Source organism: Motacilla alba, chromosome 3 (assembly GCF_015832195.1).
Source record: "Motacilla alba alba isolate MOTALB_02 chromosome 3, Motacilla_alba_V1.0_pri, whole genome shotgun sequence".
Classification (NCBI taxonomy): domain Eukaryota; kingdom Metazoa; phylum Chordata; class Aves; order Passeriformes; family Motacillidae; genus Motacilla; species Motacilla alba.
The window spans coordinates 93,229,861-93,255,743 of record NC_052018.1 but is presented as its reverse complement, the minus strand read 5'-3'; the positions used below and the strand labels follow the sequence as shown (position 1 = coordinate 93,255,743).

At 35.9% G+C, this 25,883-nt stretch overlaps 1 protein-coding gene across 7 annotated transcripts in view; it reads left to right on the top strand.

Moving 5' to 3' along the window:
- Positions 1–25,883, top strand: part of USH2A (usherin) — a 374,988-nt gene that overhangs the window by 104,199 nt on the left and 244,906 nt on the right. The window lies entirely within an intron of this gene.

The following is a 25,883-nucleotide window of genomic DNA, read 5'->3' as shown; positions in this document are numbered from 1 at the left end:
GGCTGCAAGTACCTTTTGTATTTTTTTTTTGTTTGGGTTATTTTTATTTTTATTTTATTATTTAAAAAAAATTATATATTTATTATTTTTTATTTTAATGCCAGAGTACCCAAAACTGCACTGTAAGACTTGCATTTGCCTCTGCTGGATTTCACACGGTTTCTGTCAACCCATTTCTCCAGCCTGCTAAGGTTTCTCTGTGTTGCAGTATATCCACTGCAGCCCTTAATTTTATTTTTTTAATTGCCTCCAAACTTTTTGATAGCACACTTCATCCCATCACCTGGGATCCATTTCAATGAATAGAAATATTGTACAGAATTGGTCCCAGTACCAGTTTCTTGTAAATGCTGCCCCACTGGGCTTTGTGCCACTTGTCACAAGCCTTTGAGTTCTGCTGTTAAGCCAGTTTTTTTATTCACTTTTATAGTCCACCTGTGGTCCATCTATTTCTTCAGATTGATGGCAAGGATTCCCTAATCTATAGACACAACTTTACAGCAAATACAGTTAATGTTGTTTGCTTCAGTCTTATACCAAAATGATGGAGAGAAAGAAAGAGGAGGAGAGAAATCTGACCTTTTTGCTTAGTTTGGCTTTATGTATTTTTTGTCACTCTGCTAGCATTTTTTCCTTTCATAGCTATTGAAGAATCAGCCTTTTTATTTCATTACATTGAACTGAAGAAAGTAAACAAGATTTTCTGAGGTAGAAACTATTGCAAAAGAAATTCTTACTCCAAGATTTTGAATACTCTGAGAGAAAGAAAAAGAGCACATTTGTTTTGCGGACTTGAAGAACGTGCTTTTTGTCAGGGAACCTTTAATATTGCCAGTCATTTTTCAGAGTTTTATATTAAATCATGCACTAAAAAGCTCTTGGAGAACTCGCATTTTGTTGTGTCCTTTCTGTCTAGGTTGTTGCCACAGGACTTGTCCTTAGAAATGCCTTTAATTTTCATGCCAACTTCTTATATTTTCTCCTCTTGTCTTCACAAAAGAATGATTTGAACCTGCATCTTCATCTTCTGTGGAAGAAAGATAAAGATCTTCTATATCATCGTCAAGTGGCTGGCTTCAGTAAGAGAGAGAACCATCCTTTTTCTGCCTGAGAACTGTTTGCACAGAGATTTTAGGTAGAATTTTATCTTAGTACTTAAAATGAATTCAGAGTTTCATCTTGAAAAACACATTCCTTCCTTTCTTCCTTTTGAATCCCAAGAAGCCTAAAGATAGGGAGGGAGAGAGGAGCTGCATATAGAGGAAAAAGGAGTGATCTGGCACAACAAAGTGAACTCTGCTGCTTTATGAGCAAAACAACTTAAAACATTTTTGAACATGCACAACAGGGACTTAGGCAACAAATAAGCCAAGCTGATGCTGACCTTGCCAGTGTTACAGGGGTAATATTTTCACTAAGATGAGCTGTTTTTTTAGGCACAGACATACTTTCTATCAGTATGAAGTAGCTGCTTTTTCTTCCTTTTTCTTTTTTTTTCAATTGTAGCCACCACAGAAAAGAAGAAGAAAAAAGAATCTCACCTTGTCTATTATTTTTCATATTTACCTCTTGTACTTTAACAGATCAACTATGCAGCATGAGCTTTGGGCTTACAAGGACAGTATGTTGGGGTTTTTTTCTGCATCTTCATGCCTTTAGTGCCGAAGTAGATTTTTGCCAGTGTTGCGCATTCTGCACTGCATGGTTAAAACCAGTTTTTTCTGCTTGTGCTTAGTCGCTTTTAGAGAACACAGTAGTGTTGTACAAGGGAAGTTGTAAAAGCAGGAGCTTTCCCATTGTTATATCAATCTGCCAGTGGAAAGACCCTTTCATAGACTAGATCATGGTTTTATCAGTCTGTGCAAAAACTACTTACAGAATTGAGTCTTTTGATTATCATGAGCACACAAGATGACTGTAATTCTTAAAAGAGCAGTTCTTCCCTTTTGTTACAACTCTAGTTGGGCTTTCGCTAATTTTGTGCAAACATGATTCACTGCTTTGGAATGTAGTAGACATTCTCTCTGCAAGTGTCAAACCTATGAATTAGCAGAAGAAACAGTTATGCAAGTGCTGTTTTGCTTCAGGCATGACATCTTCTGGGATTCTTTTTTGTGCTTGTGCACCGCTAAGAAAGGGTGCAAAATGGAGAGACTTGTTGAGGAAGATTTAGGGAAAGAAAAGTTGCTGAAAATAGCAAACAAAATGAAGCAGCTATAAGATAGAAACTGTGCAAAGGCATGATGTTTATTTAATTAAAAAAATAAAAATAAAAGAGAGTGTGGAAGGTATCAAGACTCTCTCGAAAGCTTAGCATGCTAGAGATCCATGTACTCTGTGTTAAATGGAGGCTGATTTCACTTCAGTTAAAGCAAATAGTACAAATCAAAGAAAGAATTTGTAGCAGGTTTGAACATAGAAAAGAGTAGTTCAATGGATTGTTACCTTTTGGAGCAAATGTATGAATGCTTCTGGATATTCTCAAACTCAAATACCTGATGATGCAGAGATATGTGAAAGAAAAGTGACTATTTCTAACAGTTTTCATTTGCTAGAACAATTGTGGGTCTTCCATACTAGTACTTCAGTACTTTTTAAGATTTTTGTGAGATTCTTATGTGCTGGTATAACAAACTTATAACCCAAAGTACTTGTTCAAAAAGGGCTTTGATGAGAAATAATAGCCAAAAAGAAAAATATAATTTGGCCCAACCTTTCTTGGAAAAAGCATAATCTAGACAAGATGACCTAGATTCCAGCTGAATCTGGAAGCATCAGCTGAAGCTGATGGCCTAGATTCCAGCTGAATCTTAGGTGTTCAGACCTAGGGAAACTACCACTTCTTGGAAACATTATTCAATGGCTGGCTCATTGTGAAATGTTTCATCTTGTGTCCAGTTGGATTCTCCCCAGGAGTAACTTGTACCCATTACTCCTTGTCTTTTCCAGGTAAAAGACTCCTTGTAAAAAGGGAGACTCCATCTTCCTTGTAGCCACTCTTTAAATACTGGAACAAGGTAATAAGATCTCTACTGATCCTTCTTTTCTTGAGGCTGACCAAACCCAATTTTCTCAGTCTTTCCCTGTTTGACGGGCTATCCAATACTTTGATCATCTTTGTCACCCTTCTCTGGTCTCTCTCCAGCCTGTCCACATCTTTTTCACACAACAGGGACCGAAATTGAACACAGTGTTCTGGGTGTGGCCTGACAAGAATTAAGTAGAGGGGAATAATGACTTCTTTATCTCTGCTGGAGATGTCCTTGTTGATGTAATCCAGCATCCTGTTGGCTTTGTTTGTCACTGCAGCACACTGGCTACTCATATTGAGCTGCTTGTCTCCAAGATGCCCAGATCCTTTTCCACAGAACTGCTCCCCAGCTGGGTAGATGCCTGCCTGTGCTACATTCCTGGCTTATGTTTTCCCAGGTGCAAGATGTTATATTTGTCTTCATTGAACTTTATAAGGTTCTTGTTAGGTCATTCTTTCAGTCTATCCATGCCTTCCTGCAGGGTGGCTCTCCCTTCCAAAGTGTCCAGTTCAGTTTGGTGTCATCATCACATCTCATCAGGGTGCACTTGATCTCATCATCCAGACCATTTACAAAGACACTGAACAGCTTTAGGCTCAGTATTGGTCTCTGAGTGACCCCTCTTGTGACAGGTCACCAGTTTGAAAAGGAGCTATTTACCACCCTCCTCTGGGTGCTGCCTGACAGCCAGTTCCCACCCACCCCTCTGACCACTTGTCCGGACCATCACACATCAGGTTCTCTGAGAGTAGGTAGTGGCAAAGCCTATAGAAAGAATATATAAAAAGCCTATATAGAAAGCCATGGTGAAATTGAGCAGGTCCACTGCTTGTGCCACATCCACTGAGGAAGTTACTTTGTCGTAGACTGCAGTCAGGTTGGTCATGCACAATTTGCCCTTGGTGAGTCCATGCTGGCTTTTCCCAATTCAGCTTCATCTGACTTGTGGCATGTCCCAGGAAGGTTCATTCTATAACTTTGCCAGGGACTAAAGTAAGAGTAATGGGCCTGTAGTTTTCTGCATCATCCTTTAAGCCCTTCTCATAGACAGGAGTGACATTAGCCTTCCTCCTGTCTTCTGGGATTTCCCTTGATCTCCACAGCTTCTGAAAGACTGTGGAGACTGACCTCACAGCCATGTCGACAAACTCTTGGAATTCCCTCAAGTGGATATTATCAGGTCCATCAATTTGTAAAGACCAAGCTCCTGTAACAGTTCACAAGCAAATTCTCCCTTTACTGATGGTGAGCCTAAGTTGGCATCAACCTTGATTTTTGTGCTGGAGAAGATGAGGGTGAATAAAGTGTTTCACCATTGCTGCTTTCTAATTCACCTCTCCTACTTAACAGCAGGCCAAAATTCTCCTTCTGATTCTATGAAAAGTTCGTTCAACAAGGTTGCAGGAAAGAGACAATTACCATTGTATTAGCTGAAGAGATACTTGAAGTGAAATTAATGCTTTCCGGTACATGTCTGGCCCTTTTTTAGATTATTTCTGTAATGGGTTATTTAGTCCAATGACTTCAGACATTGTGTTTGACTAATACTGTGCCTTTAAATTATTTCTGCTTTTGAGATACAAATTCTTTCCCATATTGTTTTTAAAGGGTGAAGATGTAACTACTGAATTATGTATTGACTAAAGTGTGTGAGGTGCAAAGATGCATTGATTATGATTGCATTGTGAATTTGATCAGGAAATTTTCATAATAATAATATAAGGAAGCTTTTCACCTTCTAATTGATTTTCAGGGTGATTAAATTAAGACCTTGTCTAAGTACGACTGTCCTTATCAATTACTGGTAGAATAGAGAAATTAAAGGATTAAAAATTTATGTGTGTTAAGATTCAGTATTTAAGGTCTAAAATCAATCAGATCATGGACTGAATAATTCCATTATGGCAAAACTATCATTCAGGATTAGACTGTGGTAATTTGGAGGGAAAAAAAAAAAAAGCTGTCTGCATTAGTACATATGGGAAAAATTAGTTTGCAAAATTAAGCACCTAGAGCTTAAGAAATTGAGTTAAATAAGCGGTATGAACATCATTCAGCTGTGCTATATTGATATGTTATGATGGCATATAACCACTTGATTCGACACTATCTTTCCATAGGTTCTATGTATGGTATGGACCAGCTATTGCCTTGTGAAAATCCTTTCTCTGTTTTGTATACGGCTTTCTGTCTGTTTTACTGTAGATGTCTATTCTTAAGTGTATGCAGATTTAATTTTTTTCCTGTGCTGTTTTCACTGGCGTACCAGAGTACTTTGTAGTCATTGATATACATTTTTACAACACTTACATTACCAGTTTTGTTTTGGGAATAGGGACTTAGTGTAAAAAAAAAAAGGAAAAAAGAGGAATTAATGCTACTTATGAGTTTTACATGTGTAGGAGCTGAGTATACAGATTAGTTCATATGTTTTAAGTAGTGTTTTCATCAACGCTTTTCCAATTAAGAGCACTTAACACTTCCACAGATCTCCATTGGGTGTTTAAATGCAAGCACTCAAGAAACTGAACGAGTACACAGCAAGTGAATAACTCTGAAAAGTTTGACTTAAGTAGTTTACCTCACGTTGCATAAGAGCTTCATGGCAGAGGTGGGGACAGATTTCTCCAGAGTGACATTGTACTGTGCTAACTGTGAAACTGTCCATTCACTTTTCATACTCCCCTTCCTCTTTCATTAAACATCCACAGAGCACTACATCAAAAAAGACGGGCTTCTGTGCACAAAATCCTTATTTGCTACATGAATTCTGTTTTAGTTACTGAACATCATAAAATCCTTGAGGCAGATATCTTATGGGAAATATGTGTTTGTATAATTGTAGACTATATCGTTATTCATCCTCTGTTTTGGTATGCATTCAGTTTTGGTTCTTGCAGACAGTTTTGGTTTTGCATTACCTAATTTTGAAGTATTTACTTTTATCTGTGTAATATGGCCTAAATAGTTATTCTGAATAGTAATTAAAAATAGTAATTAAATTATTCTGAATAGTATTCAGAATAATACTATTCTGAATAGTAATTAATTACTAGTAATAGTAATTAATTAAATAGTAATTAAATAGTAATAGTACTATTACTACTAAATAGTAATTTAATAGTAATTAAAAACAAGTAATTTACTTTTAATAGTAATTAAAAAGATTCCAGTGTGATAGGAGAGTCCTACACATATCCATCATTTGGAACATTGCTGATAAATACAGATGTCAGTGGGAAGAAACCTTTTACATTTGTAAAATCTCTGATCTGGACTATTAGGGCCATTGACTGCTGCACTAGATGCCCATCTGTATGTGGAGGACAGAGTGAATGTTTTTCCAATGCATTGTGTTTACTACAACATGTATTGCAGTTGGTTTATAAGGAGAGGTCTTATTAGTGGTTATAGGCTATACTCCATTTCTGTTTACCCTTCCCTCCCTTTTTTTGATTTCTTTTGCTTTTTAATTATTTTCCCATGGTTTTTGCACTAACCATGATTTGCTTCTTGCTTCTCCCTCTTCCACTCTTTCTTTTACCCTCCTTGTTTTACCACTGTAATCTCCTGGATTGTCTTCCTTCTGTGTCCTTCAAAATGTTGTCTTCCTTTTTTTTTTTTTTTTTTTTTTTTTTTTCTGTTTTTATATTGCCTGTCACAAAATGGCAGAAAATTAAGAGGACAAGGAAAAGACTCTTTCCCTTCCTTTCTGTTGTTTAGTGAACCATCAGGATTTGGTGTCCAGGATGAATTTCATCAAAGAGTCTTTTTAGCCCCTAAATTTCTAAGATGCAAAGTCTCCACGCAAACTTAGTTTTTCTTTGAGAATTTTATCGTCATCCTCTAGATAAGCATCCTGCAAAGAACAGTTTCCTGACATTGATGAATTTAGACTTCTACTTTTTTTTTTTTTTTTACTTTGGGATAACCACTCTCTAAAAAATTCTTGTCTGATCCACAGAAAGAAGAAATAAAAAATTCTTAAAACCTTTTTTTTTTTAAATTTCAAAAATGATGTAAATTAATTCTTCAGAGTAATTGTGAAAAGTAGTTGGTATGAAGAAAATATGGTTAGAAAAGATTCCTTTTTCTTGCTTTTAGAAACAAATTAAAAGCCCCAGAATTGTCAATTGACAATTATATTGACAGAGTAACATCAGAGTTATTGTGCAGTATAATAACTGAGAATCCAGAAAGCAAATTTTAGGATAACCAATAAAATGAAAACACAAACCTGCCAAGTAGTACTGTTCTGATCTAAGGAGTCTTTAATGTAGTGACAGAAGTGTCATAAACTAAATTACTGGAGAATTCACAATCTTGATAGCAAATTGTTGCATGGCTTTTTAAAATTAAAATATATTATAGAGAATTATATACTGATATGTGTTGTAGGAAGATCACAAAAAGTAACTAAAATCTATCTCTGTATATACCCAAAATGAGATTTGATCTGAAGCAGTTAGATGTGTGCTTACTGACTTAAGATCTATAATACCTTAAGATTAATTGGGAGCATAAATGGAGAAGCTGACAACCTGGAACCTTGACTGCTTAAAATTGCTGACCCAATTACTGCTAAGCCCTTTGCTGACATGTTAATATGTCTATTTAAACTGGTAAATCATCACCATTTCGGTGCATGCTACAGTTGGTCCATCAGACGAAGGAAGATGTAAGTTTAATTTAAATAATTATTGACCTAATATGACCTTTTCATTTCATTTGCACTGCTCCTCTCAAGGTAAGCAATTATATTTTTATAGTGTTGGATGGTAATCAATGTACAGGAGCTATCTTTATTGATTTAAGTAAGGCCTTTGATCTGGTAATCACTAACTATTGCTATCTAGACTGGCTTCAACTATATTAGATATTACTACAGTTATTTGGTTTTAGAATATGCTGAATTTAGAATTCTATAGAGATACTGCATCCAAAGTTTAAAAAAATTGAAAATGCAAAAGATTTGACTTCAAAAATCTTTCTCAGAAATTGGAACTAGCTTGTTTTATACAACCCATATTTATATATGCAATTTTTTCAAGTTATAACTAAGTTTAGGTCAGCAACCTGATTTTAATTTTTTTTTAGTATCAAGTTGATAGTCTTTTTGCAATAGTTTTACTTGGAAAAGTCTAGAATTTAAAGTTTTTTTAAAAATTGCTACCTCTATTCAACATTTCTGGGAGGAAGATTTAGTTCATTGGTTGTTTATTTAGTTCTGCCTTACACTGTGATTTCAGAGTCACAAACTTCTGTTCTTCTGTTTGTGGATGGAGAACAATCTGAAATTCTTTCTTTTCTTTTTTTTTTTTTTGAAAGCAAAATGCACATTTCATGAAATTTTTAAACCAATATTCATGTCAATGCGTTAGGCAAAAAATAATTGAGATATTGTACCTTAGTCATAGTTTGCAAGTGGTACCTGAGTATCTTCCAAAACATACACAGCTAACTTTTTCTCTTTTTTTTTTTTCCCTCATTCCCATCTACCCCTTTCTTTTTTACCTCTTGCTTAACATTCTTCTCTAGATGAGTTTACTTTTCTTTTTTTTCTGTCTTCTCTCTTTTGTTTTAATATATGAGGCTTGGAAAAGCATGACTAGGTCTGGGTTCAGACTGCCTTCAGAAATATGTGAAATTTGTGATAATTTTTGATCTGCTCCTCTAACGAGTTCCAGGGCCTCTATCTTTCTTGCAGAGGCAGTTCAGTCTTGCTCTGGTGAGCCTTGAAACTAACAGCAGTTGTTCAGAGAGGTCACCAACATAATGAAAAGGGCACACTTGAGATATCTTGAACCACTTCCATGGATGGCTATGAAGATTAATATTGGGACCTTACATTTGACCTAATATTCTATGGAGAGTCCATGTAGTGAGCAGAGCAAATGGGATGATGTGCTTGTGGCAGAGAGTGTAAATAAAACTGCTGCATTCTCCAGTTTTTCTTTTTTTCCCTCCCCCCCCCCCCCCCCATTTTTTTTATTTTTGATATGTAAGCTAAAAAACTGCAACTTGTTCTTGCTTGAGATGGTGAAGGTGAGAGGTGTGCCCAGGTGCCTTCCTGAGAAGCAGTGGCCCAGTCTCCTTGCTGGTCACAGGTGGGAGGAGACAGGCTTTTGCAAGCTACAGCCTCTCCCAGCCTGTGCTGAAATGGCTGGAAGTTGGTGTTTTGAACTTTGCTCATGAAGAAGTTGATGATACAGTAGAAGTGATAATTAAGCACAGCAATGTTCTTCCCATTCACCACATTTTGTGATTTCATTCTCTGTAAATCATGTAAAATTGTTATTTTAAAATATTTTTTCTAGTTTGGGTACTGACAAAGTACTTCATTCTTTCCTACTTGTTCTATTTTGGATTTAGGAATCACTCCTTGCTTGTAATTTCAAAATTCTTCTGTCAGCGTTCTATTTTTTAAATTTTTTTCATATTACTACTAGTTTTAATGGTGTAAGCAGGCAGTACTACAGTTGGTTTGTCTCAGCATTGTTGTTCAGTCGCATAAACTGTTCTCTTCAGCCTGTTCATCAAAGGCTAAATGAGATGGTGAGTGAAGATTGGGACTGATCAGCAGGCTTGAAAATGTTACCTTAAGTGTATCATGATCCTGTTTTAGGACTGCAGGTGTTCACAGTGGAGTGACAGATATACATGTGGGAATCTTTTATCTCTAAATTAATAGTAGCATACTCCAATAGAGCATTTGATTTTAAAATAATGTACTAAAATAAATATAGGTACTAAAATAAATGTAATCCCGTCTGCTAGCATGGCTGAGAACTAAAAATGAAAATGTGGGACTCAATAGTGGGACACCTAATTTTATGTTAGATAAAATTATGGGGACTTTTTCTCCTCTGTGGAAGAAATAGTTAAATTCTGTGGTACTGTGATAAACCTTGAAGTCATAAAGGACATTTACTTATCTTTTGTGCTGCTACTATTCTTTTTTATTTTTTTTTTTTGCCCTGGGGAACCTCCCAGAAAGAGGTCTCTCTCCCCATCAGGAGAATTTTTTGTCCTGCTCAACATCGTCTCTCTATGCTGCTCCACCTTTGGAAGTACTCTGCAAAGCGAAAAGACAATAGGAAAGCTTTAAATATTTCTTTTATAGCAATGACTTCACACTTAGTGTTTCACAGAGTTGTAAATCTCGTATCAGATTCTTTTAAAAAATTTTTAACAATTAAATAGCTGTAAATGAACAAAATGCTATTTCGTTCTGTCCAGTTATGCTATAGATATATACCAATACGAAACAGCACATTGTTCTAAACAACCCTAACCCCATAGGTGCTCCCTTTCTCCCCCATTTACTACAAGGTGCTCTTCAGATTTCAGGAGGAGGTTGAGATTAAAGGTATCCACCTGCTTGTGATACAGCACTAGTTATATGATTGGTATTTAAAATTGATGATGCAAAAACCAGATTGCCATGTTTCAAATTAAAAATATTGAACAAAATCATATCCTGGATCTATGTAATCTTAGGGCTATACTTACTAGTCTGAATTTCTGGCTTGCAAAAAAAGTTCAGCCAGCTTTCACAGAGTGCCAGATCATTCACCATTCTCTAATATGCATTGTAGATGGCAGGTGCCAGAGTCTTTGTCATTGTGCCCCAAGGATAAGGCACTCTGCCCAAAGATATTAGATCATCCCATTTTATCTGTGTGCATAAAGCTGGAATTTTTATTTTCTACCAGTTTTCCAGGTAGCCAGAGTGAGGTCTGTAGTTTTTTGGGGGTTTTTTTTTGACTAATGGGATATTAATAATATGAAGTTATTTTAGATGGTTATACTATTTTGCAGTATATTTTTAAACTGATCATATACAGTCTGCAGGAAAAAGGGGAAGCATAAGCAAAGAAAAAAGGTCTCTTGGTCCATCAGGTAAATTTTCAGAACAATATATGAGCATTTAGTCACGCAAGTCCCATTAATGTTAATGGTCCCAAGCTTTCTTTTATTCATCACAGTGCTGATTGCACTTGGTCAGCTCCTTATCAGTTTGAAATATTGACCATAGGAGGAGGCATTCCCTTAGCCAGGCCTGACTGTTGCAGTGCTCTTTTAACTTAGTCATCCTGCAAATGCTCCTATAAATGGATTTATTTCAGCAGATCCAAAATATATCAACCGGATCACCTTACCCTGGTGTTAGCCCCTTTGCATTGGCTTCAATTTGCAAGAGCATTGATTTTAAACATTGGTCATTACTTATACAGTGCTCTATGGTTTTGCACCATCCTATTTATTAAACTAACCTGTTACATGTTCTGCTGTTAAAGTCCTATCTTTATCTTGCTAAGAAATGATTATTAGCTCTCTCTGATTATGATTTAGTTTATAAAACAAGGCTATTCCCTGAAAAATATGTTGGTTGCACTAACTCATTTTCTGCTATGCTAGCATTTTCTGCTATGCAGCTCCACTTTTCCTTACTGGTCTATATAGGACAGTGGGTAATGTTTTTTGACAAAAAGAGGGTAGATGTAGACTGTTTTTAAGGAAGTTGTTTGCAGTGGGGCTGGTGAAACACTGGCACAGATTGTCCAGAGATGCTGTGGTTGCCCTGTCCCTGGAAACATTGAGGGTCAGTTTGGATGTAGCTTTGAGCAACCTGATCTAGTTGATGTCCCTGCTCATTGCAGGCAGGGTTTGACAAGGTGACCTTAAAAGGTCCCTTCCAACCCAAGCCATTATATGATTCAAAATTCTTCCAGTGCTTTCTGCAACTGATAATGTACTTATTATAGCTATTGCAAAAGAGATTTTTCTATTGTTGGCCATATTCTTATAGAGTGCTTTGGGTGTTTTATTTATTATGATAACAGACTTTTCCTCTGCTGTCCTATGAAATCTATGCAATACTGGTCAGGAAACAAAATATTTTCCAATACTGAACAAGATGGCAAACTACAAAAATATTTTGCTGTTCTATTCTTTAATTTTCAGAGAGTCATGGTTATTATACTGATGGCATTCTTTGGTGCTATACAGAATGATATTCTTGCAGAGTTCAGAAAAGAACATGCTATCTACCTCAGGGAGGAAAAAAAAAGAAAAAAAGGAGAAATAATCTGTTTTTGCTGAATACTTTATATCTAAGCCTGTCTGCGTTAAATTATTTTTCTGATCATGCTTACATGCCTAAATTTTAATTAGTGTTATTCTAGGGTGGTTAGAGTTATAAAAACTAATACTTGGAATGGAATATGTCCTCAAGTATTCTCCTGAATAAAGGAAAAAAGTTCAATAATAAATAGTATCAGATTTGAAGACAGAGTTTTTGTCTTTCATTCATTTTTGTTTTCAGGCTTGGTGATTAATAATGTTCTTTTATTCTGGTTTACTTTAAAAGTTTCTTTATTTACTAAAAACTAAACTTCCCCAGTAGATGTGTTACCACGAACAGAATGTGTTCCCTTCTGTAGTAAATAATGGGAATTTTTGGTGTAGTGGAGTTTTAGCCCTTGGGAGATTTTATTTTATGCATTTTCAAGTTGTTCAGTGACTTGCTACATGGACAGGGAGGGAAGAGGGGGAATCTATTTACAGGAATTACAGTCTTTGTTCCTATCAGCCCTCATAATTGGATGAACAAAACGAAGGCTAGATTGAGAGGTGCAACCATCCCAGGTAATATTTTTTGATCCAGAAATAAATTATGAAGTGAATTGTAGAACCAGGGTGAAACTTTGTTGGGAAGATTCAAGGAGGGTGTGAGCAGTAAGTCTTTTTGAGAATGTCTACCACTGAGAAGACTTGTAGAAGGAAAAGAGAGTTTTGTCTTGGGCTGAAAGTAATCCTTTCCACAGGAATTTTTGGCCCTGCTCAGAGTGAGTTCCTTTACAAAAGATTTCTACATTTAATTATTATTTTTTGAAGATTTTGTTCATTATTTTTAAAAGATGAAGTGTGTAATAAAAGCACCGCCTCTGCACTCCAGCTTTCAAAATTAGTTGTTTCTCCTATTTAATTTCCTCCTTTAGTATTCTTTAATATTTCTTTCATTTGTTTTATATACTTTCTCTTCCAAATTGTTCCAGTTCAGTGATTGAAATATGCCAATTCAAGCTGCTTATTCCAAACTCATGTCAATTGTCACGTTAGCTTCATTAATTTTCAAAAAAAAAGTAGAGTTTTTTTGTGTAAACTTTGTTGTGCTACTGAACTGCATGCACTAAGGGGAAAAACAAGTTGAAAAGTTGAATGGGCATCCTGGGTGAAGCAAAGACTGCATAATTGGTTTTATGCCAGACCTTCTGCCTTTCACATAGGCAGGAAAGGGCCAGGGAAATGTCAGAGGTAGAAATCAGGGCAGCACAGTACTCCTGCAGAATTGCAAAGTGACCCTAACCACAGCCAGCCTGAGAAATGGCCAGGCTCAAGGCTACTTTAAGATGTGAATTCTTCCTACACCTAAGAGCCTCAGGATTACTACTGCATGGTTTGGGAGGAAATTCGTTAACAGCTCCCAAGCAGCCTCTCCCCAGAGCTCTCACTGTGGGACAGGGCTGAGCTGGCTGTAAGGCTGCAGCCTTGTCAGTCCACTGCAGCCTTTCCCCAGCAGTTTGGGGTGTGGATTACCCGAGTTCCTGTGGGTGGAAGCCCTGCTCTGACACAGCTGAGGCACACGTGCTCTTTGGGAGCCTTTGCCTCCTCTGTGGCTATGCCATTCTGTGCTAGGCACTCTTTGCTACTGCAGTTGCAGAATTCAGCCTTTTAACTATTCTTTTTATTTAGTGCTTTAAAGAGCATCTATAAGTCAGGGGTTTTGCATTGTTAAAGATGACATATTTTTTTCCCATATCCCTTACACTGCTGTAGGATCACAAGCAAAACTTTAAAATAATCGGTGAGTTAATCAAGCTGGTGTCATCTGAATCCTCAGGCAACGCAAGGGACAGGAAAAAGGTGGCTTTTTATAGCACATGAGAAAAGATTGCTCCTTTTCTTTTATGTGTGTCTTCCTATGAGACATTGCAAGTGGCAAAGTGATCACACTGGAAACAAAATAATATAAACTCTCATACTTCTAATAATGTTATATGTCCAATCATCCATTTTTTTATTTAATCTATTGCAGTATTGTAATCAATAATGATTTTTTTTTTCTGTTGCAGTAAGCCTTATATTTTGAGGGAAAGAAAAAACTTATCAGTGAGTTTTGCAGAAGAGGAGCAATTTCCTTATTGCCATAATTCTGAATTAGTCATGGATTCTGTAATCACTCAAGTTTTAAGTAATAATGTAAAAGTCAACTCAAAGGCAGTCTATAGCAAAGAGGTCTTTAATTCAAGAATCCCTTAAGGAATTAAAAATTCTGAAAAGATGACATAGGCTCAATCAATACCTGCCTGAAAATATCATAATATATGAAGGTTAAATGACATCATGCTATATGAAGAAATTAAAAGAAAAGATTTTCAGTATTGGCCTTATCTCTTTTTATTTATATTAATGAAATCAGATGAATGTTAAATCTTTACATGTCTGTTTTGTATTAGGAAAAAAGTTGACAGTAGTCTACCTTATGGTGTGTTCCAACAGGTGTAGTTCAGTATTTAGTAATAAACCTAATTTCCTTTGAGTATTGATTATAGCCGTGAGAAAATCATGAACTCCTTACCATACAAGGAAAAACACTGGAACACCAAACCAATTGACTTTTACTTGCATCTGGACATGTGGTGAAAATCTCAACTCTAATCCTCCTCTGCGGAGCATTTCCACCACCTGGGTAGGAGGAGGGTGTTACCTCTGTGTTCCATTACTGCCAGCATTTTTGTGTACCACCCTGCTTTTCCAGGTTGGTGACTGCACACAGGACAGAGTACCTGGTTATATCTGTCCCCTACAATGTGTATTGACCACATTAACTGGATTGCTGGATGCAGCGCAGTAGCTTTTCCATGTCCACTGCATACCACCAGAGTGCTTTCTTAAAAACCAAGGCAGAGGGAGGATTTTGGTTGTATTTATCACTCTGAAAGTATTTCATACTGTGTGAATATTCAGCTGGAGATAAATGTCATTTCATTGCCGTGCTAGTTCTGTTTCATGCTTCTGTATATGTTTAATGCTTACTGTGAGTGCAGGGGTTTGGTTCTTGGGAATACGCCAGACTACTAATTGGTGACACAACCTCCACAGCTGGCTCACTGCACTGGGTCATGTTTTCCATGTCATACTCTGTATAGAAGCTTGGCAGAGCAGAGGATGTTGGTGAATTTGGTGGATATGATCTTAACATATGATAAATAACATAAAATCCCCTGTTCAATTACTGGGGCTGTATATTGGGCCATGGCTTTCCAACAAATGAAAAGGAAATGGTAACAGCAGCCAATGCTGCAGAACTACTCACAGGTGGTTCTTCCCTCTCTCCCCAGTTCTATTTTCAAATCCAGTCCAGGGATTGTGAGTGCTGTATCCATTACAAAATCTTCCTTCTGTGCACTGAGAAATGTTAGGAAGAGTAAGCAGAGATTGCACATATGTTAAAGTAGTTTCTAAGAGAAAATTGCTAGATTTCTTAGCTTCTCAATGCAGCACTTGCCTCTGTTTATATTCTAGATAGTGCATAGTAGTTAACTTTTGCAGTAGCAGCCCCAGTATGTTGGCTTTCTTGCCTTGACATGATCATTTAAAGACAGCAGGGCCAAGGCTATCTTTCAGGATTACAACTAATGGAGGAGATCAAGGAAGGATGGAGAAGGTCTAAGAAAGGCAGACGAAGCTGGGCAGACAGAACAGTGGAAAAGATGGGGGGAGATGAATGGGGAAGAAGGAGAAAAGAACAGTGCAAAAGGGAAGGACAGAGAATATACCAGAAGGGCAGAAAGGAGGGTAGATAAGGTCAAAGAAGAGAGGAGATGGGCAGAGCAGAGGGGCAAAAAATTGCACAAATATTTGGACCAAGGTGAGGGTGGAAGTGGACTGGATGTGAGCAGAACTGTATTAGTACAAATTGCAGATCACACCAGGTAATGAAATAGACATAAACCATTCAAGGCAAAGATAAAAATAATAACCTAAAATCAGTTCAAAGTACAACTACAAATACTACAGAATCAACTATGAAGTGGCACTTCACAAAGTGGTACTGACTTAAATGGTCCACAAGAAATATTCTGTGAAAGGAAAGGTAAATTGTATACCTTTGGCTTTTTCTTTTCTCACTTCCTTCAGCTGCAGCTTCCCTTGCATATCCTGCATATTAGCCTTCTTCAGCAGAATTTCCTGCTTTTGAGACTTGAATTTGGTAACAACTTTCCAACTTGCATCTCTTATTTTTTGTGTAGATTATATTTTAGCAGTCTTCTGCTTTAGAATTTATTTTGCATTCCTCTCATGAATTTAAACAATTCAAAGCAATGTAAAATAAACTCTGCCTCAGGTAAGTTTCTCACTGAAGTCAGTAGGTCTTTTTCCTGATTAAGTAGATACAGACTCTGGTCTATTCTGAAATTCATATTAAGGACATAATTAACTCTTGATAGTGACTAGTAATCTAGGCAAGGTCCTAACACTAGAATGAAAAGGAGTTTACACTAAAAAGGTGCAAATGTACTTTGTTCTCATGTTCCAGGACTATGTTTTGAATAAACTGATTTCACCTAGTATCTGAATTCTAAAGTGAAAAATGCCATCATCCACGTGTCCAGCACAGGAGAGGTTGGACTGAGCTTTTCTGTGTCTGTTCTGTCCTGATCTGTAAGGGCTGTGCTTTCACTGAAACTGAGGTATTGCAGACAGTGATTTGGTAGCTCTGCATCATATTTTAAGTAAAATATTCTGTGTAATTGCTACAAAGTGTTTGGATATGTTTTCAGTGAACATTTTATGCCAAACCTCATAAAACACTTAATTCACAGGATGTGCAGTTCCTGGGTACAGAGGCACAGGAGTAACAGAACAAAATGTAATGCAACATTATTAACACTTCCAAAGCAGGACCTGCTGCACGCTCAAGGTGTAGTTCCATTAGATGGTGAATAGCTTAGAAGGCAATGAGAGAACCCTCACAGTTACCTACATATCCATACATAAAGCTTGCACCTGATCATTCTATTGAAATCCTTTTCTGAACTTAGTCCCTACGAATAATACCACTTTTAGGCTTCCTCTGGAAAAGGGTGAAGAATACTCAAGGGAAATACTGCTGCAAATATGACTAGATGAAAATATTAAATAATCCTTTCAGTTAATTCTTAATTTGGCAGTTTTGTTGAAGTTTGCTGCTCTACCTTAAATTGCTGCATTAACTTGAATATGTTGTTAGCTTTTTTATTCTCAGTTCTACCATGAGTAGCATTTGTTGCTGAGTTTGTAACATTAATCTGTACTTTTTGCTGAGTGTTTGCTCTGTGGTGTTGTATTTCTGTCTGTAAGTTTTTCTGGGCTTTTTCCCTTATTTTTACATTTCCATTTTTGTCCTCCAGACCCTCATCAGCTTATTTTAGTTATTATTCTGTTCCTTACGTACACTGTCTAATCAATAATGCTCCTCACTTGCTACAGGATTTCCATGTTATTGTGCTTTCAGCTTCTGAGATGCTGTGTGATGGGATTCTGCCGTGGCTAGTGTGTGGTTGTCTGCATTTGCTGTGTTTCAGATCATTACACTGACTTCAATTTTGATGTATTTACATTTTACTCAGTTGTAGTCTAACTCTTTTCCCTTGATCAGTTAAGTTACTATCTGTACAGTGTTACATTTGTACTACTGCTGGAAATAGTAACTAAAGGCTTATAATTGAAGTGCTATTTACAACTACTGACCTCCAGCTCATTTCTGATTTCACTGTGATGTTGACCTTTTATAGATTGCACTGTTGTAAATCTTTGAAGTGATTCTTCTTGTCATCATATTTCTAGTAATTATGATTTGCATTGCATTAACACCTAGAAGCCTCTCCCACCTTACCCTCGTTGCATAAGATGACCTTTTTTATGCACTAATTCTCATACTGGTAACAGAATACAGTTCTTTCTCTAAAGAATTTATGTTAAAATGAAGATGAATGCTTTCCTCTGTTTCCATTCTTTAAATATCAACTTTTGAATTAATGAAATTGCTCATAAAGGATTCTTATTCCTAGAAACTATTTTCTTCATTTTCTAACAAGATCAGAGTCTTTTGAACTTTTCTAGGCTTCAAAAATGAATAAATATAGATAAATAATTTAAAATGTTTGAGAGAGGTAATGCTTGAGTAAAATTTTCTCAGATTTTTTTTTGTGGGCATCAACATCAAAGAAAGCATTAAGTAAAATTTGGAGTGATGTTTCCTCTTTGTTCGTATTTCACTTCAATATTGCGCAACACAGAAACTAACTTGCAGCTGATCCTCACACCAAGCAGCATTTGATTCTGTGAGTTTCAAAATTAGAGTTTTATTTGTGCTCTGGTAGCTATGCTTTGAGGAGGTGATGGCATGCTCATTGTATGCTTTCCCAGTGTACATGGTGGAAAACAGTTATGAATTCTGTTCATAGACTGGATTAATAAATGAATTTGAGGCAGGTCACTAATTTCTTTAATGATAGTATTGCTTAAAAGACTGTGTAAAGAGCTGGCTGTTGACTCTAATGACAGAGGATGCTCACAGATAATGGCATCACCTGCATCTTCATATCTGGTTTCACCCTGATCTCTCCTACGTTTTTCTGAGGCCCTCATTTTTTTGTTTCGATAAATCTAGGCAGGCAGACTAACCAGTCGCTTTTGGGTCTTGCCAAATTCTTAGATAACATGTGCCAATATGCTGAAGGTTGTCTGAATTATGTTTCTGTTTTCACTGAGGAAGTTGTAAAGTACCTGTGAAAAGCCACGTTTTTGCTTTGAACTTTCTTTTTACTTCCCTTAAATGGTCTTGTTTATGTGTTGAGTGTGTGTCGGGCAGCTTCTCTGCTCCCTAACAGCCTTTCCTAAGCAATCTCAAATGTTTGTATTACATCCTCTTCCTTGTTTACTAATTGTAGTAAACCAGTCTTTTCCAATTTATATGAAAGTATTCTCATACCTTGATCAATCTTGCCCTGAGCAGGTTTGTTTTATCTTAAAGAATTACTTTGTATAAATGTAAATCCTTTAATGTATAAAGTATTTTTATTTATTTATTTATTTATTTATTTATGGTGTAAAAAAGTGATAGGACAGGTCTGGAAAAGCCAGTTAATTCTGAATCGTGCCTACCGATGTGCAGCATATTGCTACAGACTGAGAATTTGCTCTTTAGGGAAGTCTTGTGATGTTCTGCATAGTGTGCAGTGTTTGGAGGAAGCTGAACTAATCCTCTCTTTTGGAAGTATTAGTGTTTCTCAAATGTCAGTAAATGCCTAGTCTCTAGGTAACTTTTCTGAATACATGTGGGCATTTTGCTGATTTTATCTGTGTTAGGCTGTGGAGGGCAAAACAGTAATGAATTTTTCAAGCATTATAGAACCTTAGACAAGCTATATTGGCCACTGTTCTTCGGGAAGGAGGAATATGGAAGGAAGGTCTTTTAAGTGATGGCTCTCAGGTGACGTCCCCAGTCATTGGCTTAGTACAGACCCAAGGTCTCCTAATCCTGAATCTCTTGATTTAACCACTAGGTATTGCACTATTCCTGACAAAGCATCACTCTGTTAGTGAGGGGATAAAGTGCTACTAATACATCAAATCTTATCAAACGACTTTAAACTTATCTTGGCTTTCTTTTCACCAAGGTTTGCTGTAAATCTTTTCTACTGGAGAGTAGCAGGACTTGTGTCCTTGCTAAAAGGAGAAGATTGATTTACTGTATTCATATGAAACCAGCAGATTCCTATGAGTATGCAGTAATGCATTGGAGTATCCATAAGTGTTTTCCCCATGCAACACTTTGGGAGACCTTAAAGCCTGGAATATGTTACAGAAATGCATTGGATGAAAACTTTTAAATGTATGTCTTCTGCATAGAATAACAGCATAACATATCTTTTAGTATGAGCAGTATTCTTATTCTTCAAATAATCTAATTGATTGTTCATTGGGCTCAGTCAGCCAAAAGTGGAGGGAAACTTTGTACAGACATCATTAGTTTTTCTCCATTTAAAGATTAATCATGAAGAGCTCTGGCTCTTTAATTCTGTAATTTGTATATTTAATGGGCTGCTGCAGAATCTATGACAGTAATTAGCATAGCCCGAAAACTCATTAATACGCAACAACATGATTAATGCAGCATTAATGCAAACATGACTGAAGTTATTTGGGTTATGTAGTAAGAAGATTAAAGCTAAAATGTCCTGTTTGTTTTACCAGTAGTGGGTATAATGGGGTAGCAAGCAAAATAAGAAAAAACAGGTATCAAATTAGTCATTTTAGTGTAAAGAAACACTCAGATCTCATCAAGAGGATTTGGGGTTTTGCTTGACAGTTGGTTTCCACAAAAAATGTTGCATGTTTTCTCCTTTCATTCACTCACCATACTCTGTGTTTATGCTTGCTCAACATTTTAGTTTGATTTAGCTTTTTGACAGTTTGATGTATTAAGAATACCTAAAAAAAAATTCTTCATGTTGAGTCATTCTGAATAAAGTTAGACTTTTTCAAATACAGGGCTTTTATAGAGTTTTATTTAGAAACTGTGGATTTTTAGATTCTCTTGGTTTTACTGTGATCACAAAAGACATGGGGGTCCAGTTACAGTTTGGGAAAAAGTTTAGGAACTTTATATACATGTGTGTACATATGATATGTATATATGTATGTAGCTTTTAAATACATACTTTATATTTCTAATAAAAAAACTAAAGCAGCTTAAAAATGAAGAGGATTTACTTCATCAATGGAATTACTAACTTAGTGTAATTTTAGTGATGATGCTCTTTGAAAATGTTTTTGGACACATTAAGGTAACAGTAAAAAATGAAGGCTGATCCTGTATGAAAAAAAAACAAACAACAGGTCAGGTCTTGGACAGCTTTGGGAAGACCACCTTCTGTCTTCTGCTCTCAAGAAAATCCAGGAAGCTATAGGCCAACATGAAGTGCGGAGAAGTCCTTGTATTCAGCAGAGGATCTTCCTAAGTATGTCCAGGGAAGTCTCCTCTGAGTTTCTTCCTTTCTTCCAATTCCACTATCCATTAAGTGAAACTGCTTTGAAAACTGATCAGTTTTTGTTAAGTCTTCCTTCTGATTTTTTTCCCTACAGGTGTGTTTTCTTATAAATAAAAAAATTAATTAAATATCTTTTAGCTGTTGTGGTGACATGAGGTATCGCTCTCACTGAGAGAATAGCAATAAAATGCTATTGAGGTGCATAGCAATGGTGATTTTTTACTCTCCATCTCTCCCCTTCCCAGTTAAAAACAAATTTTGGTTTATAATTTCTGTGAGAAAAATGTATTTTGTTTACACAAGAGCATTTGTACACAGTCTTAATGTTAAGTAAACACTTAAGGTTTGTCATCCTGAAGGGACTGCTGAGAGCCTAATGCTGTAGTAAAAATTTTATATACAATTTCTATTCATTTTGGCTGTCATTATGCACAAATAAGGCTCTTAGTGAGCATAAAGTGATCACTTTCTTTGCCAACAATTTTCTGTTCATTAGAATATGCAATTGTATAATTATGGAAAGCATTTCCTATAACAATATAAGTAGAATGGAAATGCAAATTATGTTTCTACAATTGTGCAATTTTGGGAAAAATTCACTGGAAATGAGTGTGCTTCACAGGTTATGCAAAACTCATTTTTGAAATTGCTTTGTGATTTTCAAGGTATTTGGCAGATTTCTTCTTTTTTTTTTTATTTTTCCACTTGTAATGTACGCTCTTTTTCATTTATTTTCTTCCTAAATTTGCAAGGAAATTATCCATAATATGCTGAGGTATTATTCCTGTTATTATCTATCTTGTGCATATGGGTTGGGATTTGATGTATTTATGAAAATTAAGCTAAAACTAGTCTTGCTGATCATTGACAAGGTTAGAAATATGTTTATTTGACTATTCTTAAAGTACTATTAGTACTTTTGAATAGAGTTTTTCATGTGGTTTTATATAAGTTTTGGTGAAGGGTCTTGAGACTTTTGAGACTTGTAGATAATTTCTTTGTATTTAATGACAATAATAACTTCTACTTTTTAGCTATTTTCAACTCTGAACATCTAGTTTTAGAGAAAGGTGCTTTACAGGTGTTTTTTGTCGAAGAGTTGTGATAAAATTAATTTTTAAGTAGGTTACTTTGCTGAAATCTCTCAGGTGTTATTGCAAAACATAGTTTCAATTATCTTGCCTCCCTGCCTACATTCTCCTCTCTACTCTTTCCCAAAAAGTCAAAAGACAATTTTTGAGGACTCTAAATGTTTTTGTATTTTTTTTTTTTACTTTTTAAAAACCGTTTTTTGTTTTTAGAAAAACTAAACTCATTTCAGTTCATTTGGAAAGATATGTTACAGCAGGTTGTTACCCTTTATATTCTGGGTGAATGGTTTCTTGGTCAAATAAAACCTATTTTAAACTTTTTATTTGGTGAGAAAAAAAGGGTTTTTGCATTAGTAAGAAATGAATTTTATTGCTGTAGAAATTATAAATTATTAGTATATGTTATGCTAATCTAGGAGCTGCTCTAATTTATTACTTTCCTGCTGACTGCCAACTGCTTCTTCTGAACTCAAAATAATCCCATGTGCTCTGTAAACTTGCCAGAAATGCAGTTAGCATCTCAAGAGCACATTCCTGCCTCTTAAATACTTTTGTGCGGGTCTTGTAAATCATACTGAAGTGTGCTAGAAGAATCTGAATCCAGGTAGTCTGAATCTGAAATGCTGCTGAAGTTCTGAGCCTTGCTAAACTTACATGAGGGAAGCAAAGAGGGGGAAGAAAAATCCCACCATATGCGTTTTCTTTATTGGACAAAAAACTGTGTTCTGGCACATCAAAAATTAGAGTAATATTATATAATTTTACTCGTAACATCAGCCTGTTCCTGAAAGGGACTCTCAAAGCTGTGTCCCTCGCAGGGTAATGTGCTGATGTTGCATCTCAGTTGAATGCCTTTGAAAATGCCTGCATTGGTCATGTTTCACGGTCTCATTCCCATTCTATGGGTGTACCATCTTTGAAACTAGGACAGAAATCCAGTCCCAATCTGCTGCTGCATAAATTGAAAGTATATAGGTCCTGACAGAAGGTTAATCTGCTCTAATGCAATTTGGGATATTTGAAAACACTAATGCTAATAATTACTAATTTATTTTACTTGTCCTTTTTATTACTCTGTAGTCTTCTTTTCATCTTTTGTGTTCACTTCATCTTTTCATCTTTTCATCTTTTGTGTTCACTATATACAATGCTTGTATTATTTTTAGTACAATGCCATTATAATTAAAAATTTCAATTATAGAAATTAAATAAATTTTTTATAATTAAAGGAATTCTGACAGTTTCTCTGATTGCAACTATGATCTGAAAAGGAATTAAACAATTTGTTTGAATGACATACATTAATGTTTAATTTGTAGTAAAATTTCCTGTTGGTTTTTATCCCAGAAATGATAACAAGTTCTTGTGGAACAATCATTTGTGTCACACAAGCAGGCATGTTAGGTGAATTCTTGAATTGCAATTTAAGATTCAGTTGGTTAAAAGTACCTTCCTACTATGCCCTACAGATGGTCATGTTTTCCATCCAAGATTTAGTAGCATGAGTAGTGTGGCTGAGATGCAGTTTCTGTATATGACAAATTACAGAAGTAATTGTAACGTCACCACTTTATTTATGTTTCTATTTATATGTTATATTTAACATTGAAATTAAGATTTTAGATATGCATTGTGAAATAATAGACATGAGTCTTTGAGAAACTTGAAAAATGTCTCACCCTCCTCACCCTCCTCCTAGGTATGAAAAAAAAGGGAATTTTTTTGGTAATGCAATGTGATTTTAAAGTTCTGTGAAACTTCTCAGATGTTGGAAGGAAAGATTTCTCTGTCCAAATGAAGTAAATCCATTTCCAGTGTTCAATGCCGTAAGACAGAAAAATGGCATGCATGTACTTGCTACAAGTCTGAATGGGCTTCTGGGTATGCTTTGTGTTGACCTTGAGGTCCAGCATTAATTACTATGTTCTTGTGAAAAATATTAATTTCACAAGTTTTTAATTGCGCACTGAAAATACTGTCTGTGGGGCAGAAGTTTTCTTAATATTTGGTTTCTCTCTTGTAGTCACTTCTAGAAATGTGAGAAATTATTAATACTGAACTTCCTTATCTCATGAGAAATTCCAAGGACCCTTGAAATTTAAGGAATGAAGTCCTTTTCTTAGTTCTTTAATAGGTGGCAAATTAATTTAGAAGAAAATAATGGCTCCTGACTCATCAGTAGTTTCTATAAAGCTATAGCCTCTCTACAAGCAGGATTCTTCAATATCCAAAGAAAAAGAAGGCTTCTGTGTAACAATTGAAAACTTATGTAATTACTGCAATTTTGTTGCTATGAACCATTTAATTTATATTTTTCTAACACAATATTATATAAGAATGTATATGTACAATATAACACAATATTATACAAGAATGTATGGTGCTTTTACAGAACTAAATTGCTTTGTGTTTGTCCTTCTGCATCAGATGTGAGGAGGGATCCTCTGGTCTTCAGAAATGTCTTTTGTCAGCTTCATAAAAATACTGGCAGCTTGTTTTGCTGGGATTGGAGGCCATCAGTCTCAGCCTCTCCAGCAGATACTGCAGCTGGAAGTACTTGGAACCTCACAGTATTGCAAGTGCTCATTTCTGAGCCAGGCAAAGCTATGCTTTTCCTTAACTAGGGACACACTGTTGGCTGAGTTTTTTCATGTGCAGGGGGCTACTTGTGTGTAACTGCTTTTTGCAGGTGTTTTGATAGGAGGACTGATTTTCATTGCTTTGTGAATGTTTTGTGTCTGTGACTCCATCATGTGATTTACATGAAAACATTGTATGCAATTAGGTCGAGAGGCCAAAGGATGTTCCTTTCAGGTAGAGGTAATTAACAAACATAATCTAATATGACTGTGCGTCAGATTTATGAGGTTTATTTTTTTTTAATATAGGTGCTGTCTACAATAAAAACTTCAGTCATTTATTGTGTTCTGCCTGACATAAAATAGGGAAAATACTGGACGGTTTGATAGAGTTGGGTAAAACCTGATAGCTTACCTTGTTCTGTAAAAGCACTTTATACAGAAATGTCATGGAAGTGTATAGACTAGGCAGGTGTTGCTATTACTGCTTTTTCATTTCCTTTTGCCAAAAATTGATGTAGGAAAGGCATGGCTCTACCATACACTCAGGGATTTTATCAGAAACTAAGAGGAGGACTATTGATAATGATCTGGATAGTTCTTAATGAAGCTTAGTTCATCCATTAGTCCTTTGGATATTTCCAGTTTTTGTTGGAAAGCTACTTCTTTTCCATGTGTTCTTTATGCACTTAGATATGATGTTTATAAAAGAATATATATAAAATTTACATATAAACACATACTTATACCTTTTGGAACCAAAACCCTACTATTCTTCATACAAAACCTTACATTCAGAAACCTCATTTCTGCTTTACCTATAGAAATGTTAAGTGACAAATGAAAATCCATATGTAAAACATCAACTGTTAGAGTAGTATGCTAACATCTGAATTATATTTTCCTAAGAAAGAAGTTACTAAACAACATTAGTCACAATTGCATGTCTCTTTTTAGAGATGAATAAAGGCTCATAGAAATTTCTCTCAAGGGTTGCCTCAGTCTGGGTTAGTAGAATTTCTCCTGCAATGTCTAGCGAGGGTTTTAGGTGAACAGAACTTCCATGATTTTGCTTTG